Source organism: Bufo bufo, chromosome 6 (genome assembly GCF_905171765.1).
Source record: "Bufo bufo chromosome 6, aBufBuf1.1, whole genome shotgun sequence".
In the NCBI taxonomy this organism is placed as follows: Eukaryota; Metazoa; Chordata; class Amphibia; order Anura; family Bufonidae; genus Bufo; species Bufo bufo.
The window spans coordinates 221,547,103-221,555,221 of NC_053394.1; the positions used below are offsets into that span (position 1 = coordinate 221,547,103).

An 8,119-nucleotide genomic window follows, 5' to 3' on the forward strand; every position below is an offset into this window, starting at 1 on the left:
TATCACACCCATCGATAGCACACCTATACCAGTCCTTAAAAGGACTTTTGTGGTCCTATTACCTAGCGTTTGGTGTCCCTAACTGTCCCTGCTCCAAAATGCTACCTCTCCCTACACTGGCAAAACACATAATGTAAAATGGCTGCCAGATCGGGCTCTGTTATAGGGTTGGGGGGGTGTCCATGTACTGGAACGTGCAAATATCACCATATGTTCGGCAAATCGCGAACGAGCAAAGTTCGTCGCAAAACGACGCCGGGCGAACCACAAGGCCATCTATAGTCACAAATTTCAACGTTTCAGGGGTCACGCCCCCTTCATCAGGCTCTGTATTGATCCTGTGGATTTAAATAGTCAAGGCTACCAATCACGAAAATATGTAATTATAACACCATTATCTTATAGAAAAATTCAAAAACCAATACTTATAAGAACACCTTCCAATTACAAGCATCATTTAATCCTTTCTGGTTCAGACTGTCCAGAGAGTGTGTCCAAAACACTGCTCTCTGAAGTAATCTAATTCTGATTTGTTGCTCATGAGTTCGTTCATTCAATGCCCTCCATCTTAATTCAGAAACACCATGTCTCATTTTTGAAAAACCTCCTTGGATTGTATTCAGATGCTGCTTTTGTGCGATAGATGTGTCATGGATGTGATTATACATATGACTTTGTGCTGAACAATTAGAATTATAAAGTAAATGCACTTTAATCAAAGTGTTCTGCATATGTGATATCCTAACGATAAGCCACCGATGCTTAAAATGACACAACCCCTTGACTATGCAAATTTGACCTGTGGTGCAATGAGGGCATCACTATTGCTCTCATTGCACACAAGCTCAGCTTATTAATTGTCACTGCGCAGTGTGGTAAATACACTCCACACTGAACACAGAAGGGAAGGGAAAAGGTATTAGGCCTGGAACCTAGGGAAGGGGAAATGGTCACACTTAGTGAGTCCCTATGCCGAGCCCTGACTGCTAATCGGTATGAAGAGACCTTGATGATTGGAATATCCATACACAGGAACCTAAGCCCTTTCTAACCCTAACAGGGGCCTGCAGATAGTGTCAGTTCAGATGAAGGAATAGGAGACCCCCTCAGGCCCAATATCAGCAGGTCAGTGAAAACAACAAAGATGATAAAATAAGTTCCAGAAGTATGCGGACGAGCGGAAACTCAGAGAACCAACAACAGGACTTCCACAAACAAGGAGCTATCAGCCGCATAGCATAATGGGTGAGGCCGGACTAAATAGAGGAGAAGGAATGACCACTTAAGCTACACCTGAGACAAGAGGTGTGGTCATCCCCAGCAACAACACAGAAAGGTGAAACCAAATAGGCTGTCAATCATGTGCAGCCAGTTTCATTGATCTTCTAGTCCCTGTCACAGGCCGGACCGTGACATTAATGTGGCCAACCCTTCCTTGGCTGCTTTGATTGACAGGACCAGGCAGTGGCAAAGCAGACAAGAAGGGACTGGGTATAGGTCGCTGGTGACAGACTCCCTTTAAACTCTGGCAACCCCTTTAACGATCCCCATTAGAGTATAAAGGACACTGTGCAGCCATGTATTACATGGTTGCCCAATCTTTTGAGTGGCTACCGTGTAATATTACATTTCCCAGGGGACATTCATTTTGAGTATTCAGTGCCACAAATTGCTCTTTGTCAATCTCCCCTTGAAGGTAATGCTTGGGTTCATGTTGTCACACACAATGGGGGGGGGGGGGGATTTTTTAAACTGGTGTAAAGTGGAATTAGCCTAGTTGCCCATTCCAACCAATCAGATTCCACCTTTCATTTTTGACAGCTCCTTTAGGAAATGAAAGGTGGAATCTGATTGGTTGCTTTGGACAACTAAGCCAGTTCTACTTTACACCAGTTTAATAAATCTCCCCCAATATTTTAAGAAGTAGCTCTAAATGCATAATAGGTTTACTGAGGACTGCAGTCTGCAAACCAAAAATGATTAACCTAGTACCTTACAACTGTGCCTATACTTCTCTTACAACCAGACCGAGAATATTTAACCATTTGTTGTCACACTCCACCCATCATACCATTTGTTGCCTGCATCGCCTTACTGGCAACATCCGTGCTGCTTTGTATAATGAAATGTGAAATACAGTTTATACAGGGGTTTGTAATGAGGTTATAATATTATACACTCTTGTTCCTACACAATGCTTTGAGGAACCAAATTTGCTGTTCTGTAATTTTCCATTGACGATCAAATAATTACTAAACTTCTTTAATTCCACACAAAAGGGCAGTAAACCGAAGAGCCCAGATATTCCTCCTGAGACAGAGGACACAGTAGTGACCCAAGACATTGAAAAAACGAATGAAAATCAGTTGAATTTAGATTCAGTAGAGAATCATGAAAAACCTGACATTGTGGAAAGACAGCCTTTGGAAGATCCTACAAGTGACGGTGTGCTAGTAGATGACCATGTCCCCTCTGTGGATACAGCAATCACAAATACAGAGCAGAATGACACTGGGTTGGAAGCATCTGAAGAGAAGGAACCTGAGATTGATGCTGGAGAACAAGATGCATGAAACTTCTTCTCTGGGAATTGTCGATCTTCTGTCTTCATGAAAATCACGAGTGCTCTCAGTGCGTGGTTGGGCTTCCAACTATTGCAGCAATCGTTTCTTAAATGTGAATTGGATCATGGATAATTATACACATAAAGCCACAAAATGCAGGACTATAAGACCAGTTTGCAAGTCAAGTGTAGTAATATGACTATTAAAATCCTTTTATTTTTGGTGCATGGGTTGTTTTATATTATGGTCCTAGGTCTTATTCACAATGTCTATTTGTCTTTAATAGCACTCAGAAAAAGACTAACCTTTCCATTGGTGGGCATCCTTAGCCTTTATTTTAGATACATTCCTTTAAAGAGGTTGTCCCACCATTAGTTATCTTATACATTATTAATTATGTGTCATTTACATGCTATAAAAATAAAAAATAAATGTAAACAGTTACATAGTATGCATCACTTGGTGTTCAAAAGTGTATATCAATGTAGACATCATCTACTGAGCTGAGTCACAAATGTTCTGTCCCTCCCCTCAGCTGGGTCTCTGCATAGTGAGCAGCCAAAAGAAATAGCTTTCTGCCTTGTAGCAACATGCCAGTATAGTGAGAGAACTCTGTCTATAGGGAAAGTAAAAAGCCAGTTTATTGTCAGCTTCCAGAGGTGGAAGGAGACATGTTTTAACCCAGAGCCAAGCCCTGGTGGTGCAGATTAGCAGCAGCAAGGAGGACACATGGAAGCAAAAATGATTTAAAATGGTGATAAACACATTGGGGCTATAAACATCATAGACCAGCATTTATGCCGCTCTATGGTAGCCCCGTGCACTGCCAGAGGCTGTGCCCAATTTACGTTGAGGACTCATGTCTTGTCCTAAATTAGGCGCAGCTCCAGCAGTCCATGTGCCTAATGTGTATTCACATCTACAGGTAGTTTGTAGTCTGCAGGAAGTAGATTATGTAGGCAGACGAGCTGCTACAGAAACAGGATAGCACAGGGGTTCACTATATTGTTACATGACCCAATGGAAAGGAAGCAAGGTAGGTTTTTTCAAGGTCAAAGAAATAATAAAGTGAGACCTACGTGTGTATCTGTATTGTCTTAGGAGGTGTCTGTGAATAGAATACAATTTTTCACTAGAGGGCTTCTTTAAAGGGAATCTGCCTGGTCAGAAACTGCCCTTTAGGGGTATCAGTCTGCAGATGTGTACCTATGAAACTGGCTGACTCCATAAACCTACAGTGTCTGATCTATATATGAACTAAAACGTTTTCCGTACACATAAACATGAGGTGCTTAGCATTTTGATCAAAAATATCAGTGCCCATCCAGCATGGCAAGGAGACCTCAGTCTGGATGGGAATCTACTCTATTTTAATACCTATGTACAGATTCGCAAAACAAAAAAAATAGGATGTCTGTGTTGCAGCCATTTTTTGTTTTTGTTTTGTTTTTTGCGCATCCACTGTTACCGTGACTGTCCTTGTCTGCAAAATGGACAAGATTAAGACAGGTTATATATTTTTTTTGTTGCGGAACGGACATACGGGCAAGGAGTGATTATTTTAATTATAATATCGCTAATTAAAAACACCCTGTGGGATGGGTAAGTTGGAGTGCAACCAACAAGTAGCCACACACTTCCATGTCTTTGGCACCAATCCCATATACAATGCTGCATGTAGTGGACATTAATTAAGATGGCTATATAACAGAAGATACTACTGTGTGGACTGCTACTGACGAGTTCCATGCACACTCTGCTCAGTGAGACACTGAGTGAAGTAGCAGCGCACACCAAGGAGTAAGGCCGTGCACGTATGGCGGCCTGCAATATGTGGGCACCATCCTCTTGCTCACCGCATCATGGATGTGGATTTTGTTGCAGTACGGACAGATCACTGACTCCTTCAAATTGAATGAGTCTGGATCTGTCTGCGGAATCCACACTGATGTTGCCCATGCATTGGGGACCGCAAATTGCTATCCCCAATGCACAGAACAGCTGAGCAAGGCCATGTGCATGAGGCCTTAGGCCTCATGCACACGACCGTAGTTATGGTCTGCATCCGAGCCGCAGTTTTTGCGGCTCAGATGTGGACCCATTTACTTCACTGGGGCCGCAAAAGATGCGGAGAGCACTACATGTGCTGTCCGCATCCATTGCTCCATTCCGAGGCCCCTCAAAAAAAAATATAGCATGTCCTATTATTGTCCATTTTGCGGACAAGAATAGGCATGTCTACAATGGGCCGCCCGTTCCGTAAATTGCGGAAGGCACACGGATGGCTTCCGTTTTTTGCGGATCCGCGGTTTGCAGACCGCAAAAAAATGGCACCGTTGTGTGCATGAGGCCTTAGGCTGAGTTCACACAGTTATTTGGTCAGTTATTTCCATCAATTATTGTGAGCCAAAACCAGTAGTAAAGCCGAATCAGAGACCAAGTGTAATGATTGGATCTTTTTGACACTCACCTGGTTTTGGCTCACAATAACTGATGGAAACAACTGACCAAATAACTGAAGTGTGAACTCAGCCTAAGGGCTCATGCACACGACTGTATGTACTTTGCAGTCTGGAAAAAACGGATCCGCAAAAAATACGGATGACATCCGTGTGCATTCCGTATTTTGCGGAACGGAACAGCTGGCCCCTAATTTAACAGTCTGAAACGGAATGCACACGGAGTAACTTCGTTTTTTTTTGTGTGGATTCATTGAAATGAATGGTTCTGCATACGGTCTGCAAAAAAAATAAAAAATGGAACAAAAAAGAAAATATGTCCGTGTGCATGAGCCCTAAGAAAAGTAACCTAGATCCTGAGAAATAGTTACGGGAACACCGATACTTTTGTGTAATGAGGAGCACTGCAGCCCAATTGTCTTTACCGATTACCAGCTACGCCAAGTAGAAGTATATATACAGTATGTATTGTGGGAACGATTCAAAAGTGATGGAAACCATCACCGCATGTTAATTGGTACACAGATACTCATCTACTAAGTGTCTCAAACTTACAAGGGCTCACATAACAACGTATAATTGATTGCGAGGACCCGGCGTCACATAGTCCAGTGCATTCGTTCATTTAGATTCTCTGCGCAGAAGCAGCTCTATTTTATACAGTAGGATGATCTGTTGACATCTTAAAATATCTTCTGTCACGTACTTAAAGGGAGTCTGTCACCACATTAGACCTATCAAATAGGGTTATATGATCCACCCAGAACTTAAAAACGGTACCTTTGTTGTAGAAAACGAACTTTTCTTTTAGCCGAAAATGAACTTATAAGGTTATGTTAATGAGCCCTCTCAAGTGCCCAGGGCGATCTCTCAATCCTCGGAGCCCCAGGCAGCACCTCCTAAACGGCTCATAACCCCGCCCTCCGTGCGCCTCTGCCCGCCCGTTTACTCCCCTCCCCTGTCCTTTTCCATTGCGGCTGTGCGGTCCAAATCGTAGCGGGCGCATGCACAGTAGGTATTGCGATGCCCTGCCAGGAGCGGGCATCGCATTGCGCATGCGCCCGCTACGATTTGGACCGCACAGCCGCAGTGGAAAAGGACAGGGGAGGGGAGTAAACGGGCGGGCAGAGGCGCACGGAGGGCGGGGTTATGAGCCGTTTAGGAGGTGCTGCCTGGGGCTCCGAGGATTGAGAGACCGCCCTGGGCACTTGAGAGGGCTCATTAACATAACCTTATAAGTTCATTTTCGGCTAAAAGAAAAGTTCGTTTTCTACAACAAAGGTACCGTTTTTAAGTTCTGGGTGGATCATATAACCCTATTTGATCGGTCTAATATGCTGAAATGTGGTGACAGACTCCCTTTAAAGGGGTATTCCGGTTACCATAAATGTAACTTATGTTTTAGACTAATTAATCATCAATAATTTCCTAATATAATGTATATTTCACATATATACCATTCAGTAGTTATAAAAGTAGTTTCCTTCCTCTGCTGCCCACTGTGTTTCCTCATAAATGACCATGGCATCGACCTGTAGTTCTGAGCCTTTGTTAGGTCGAGCATGCTCAGTGTGCTGCTATCAGTTCTCCGGGAGTCTAGCCAAATGTCTTGTGAAACAAAGGGAGTGTTAGTGTGCTGGTGATTACTGATTAGAGGGGGCGTGACCGGACTGTATATCAGGCAGCCAATCAATGAACATCAACACTCACAGCAGGAAAGCTAGGGATTGTGGGGATTGTAGTTTTGTGAGGGAAGATCAAGCGCCACGATACTCTCAGTGTGTTGCAGGCTCACATAGGAGATAGACAAATGGATTGCAAGGTAAATTGAAGCTCTGGTTATATGTATAGGTATGGGTTCTGGTTGGGTCGCAGCTTGCAGTCTTAATGCAGTTTTTCAAAAATTAAGTTACTTTACCGGAATACCCCTTTAAATTAAAGAAAACCCTCCAGAAGTAGATGTTAAACCCTCTCATTCTGGATTTTATGATCGTACATCCTGAGATGGGATTGCTTGAAGTTGTAGGTCCAACCCCTGATGATGCACTAATGAGAGGTTCTGATGAGAACTGACCTGAAGGCAGATAACACACAGTAGGTCAGGGATCAGCAACCTCTGGCACTCCAGCTGTTCAGAAACTACAATTCCCAGAATGCTTCATTCACTTCTATAGGAGTTAAAAGAGGTGCCTTTGCATGCTGGGAGCAGGGGCGGACTGGGAAGTTAACCCCTTAAGAACCGATGACGTACATGTAAGTCATCGGTCCGGTCTTTAAACATGGCGCCTGCCCGCGGGCACCATGGCCGCTGGGTTTCTGCTATCTTAAATAGCATAGACCCACGGCACATGTATGCGATCAGCCATGAGGCTGATCGCGCACATTTTACCCTTCAGATGCCGTGGTCAAATGTGACCACAGCATCTGATCAGTCCGGAAGCAGAAGTAACGCGGTTCCAGTCCGGGGAACGTGTTACTTCGCTGAAATACACCGAAGCCTCAAGCAGGTGGCAGCATTGTATTGCTATATTCCAAATGAAGTGTTCAATGATGGCTATTCAGCCATCAGTGAACACAATAGGCAATCTAATAAAAGTTTCAAATATAAAAAAAAAAAATAACCCCCCTTTCCTTAAAATAGAAATACTTAACCAATAGAAAAAAAAATAAACATCATGGGCATGCGAAAATGCCCATACTATTAAAATATAACAATATTAATGGCATACGGCAAATGGCGTAACGGGAAAAAAATAAAACTTCTTTGTCACTTCAACTACCCAATAATTTTTTTTTTATTAAAAGTGATCAAAAAGTCGCACACACTTCAAATTGATATCAGTGAAAAGAACAGATCGTCCCGCAAAAACTCAGCCCTCGCTTAGCCCCGTACACAGGGTGTCAGAATATGGTTATATTTTTTTTTTTCCTCAAAAAAGGTTTTAATTTTTTTCAGTATTAAAACACAAGAAAAAGTATACAAGCGTGGTATCGTTGAAACCATACTGACCTGAAGAATACATTTAATAGGTCAATTTTACCGCATATTGTACAGTGTAATAAAAAATAAATAAGAAAAACCTTTATCAGAATTGC

The 8,119-nt window shown here is 42.8% G+C and overlaps 1 protein-coding gene across 3 annotated transcripts in view; it reads left to right on the plus strand.

The window, feature by feature from the left end:
* The window catches only part of LOC121004203 (DPY30 domain-containing protein 1-like), a 28,931-nt gene extending 26,409 nt beyond the window's left edge, over positions 1 to 2,522 (plus strand). For all 3 annotated transcript variants that reach the window (XM_040436370.1, XM_040436371.1, XM_040436372.1), the window contains exon 5: positions 2,280 to 2,522. The gene's annotated coding sequence lies outside the window, so the exon portion shown is untranslated. The remainder of the gene's footprint in view (positions 1 to 2,279) is intronic.
* The last annotated feature ends 5,597 nt before the right edge of the window (positions 2,523 to 8,119 follow it).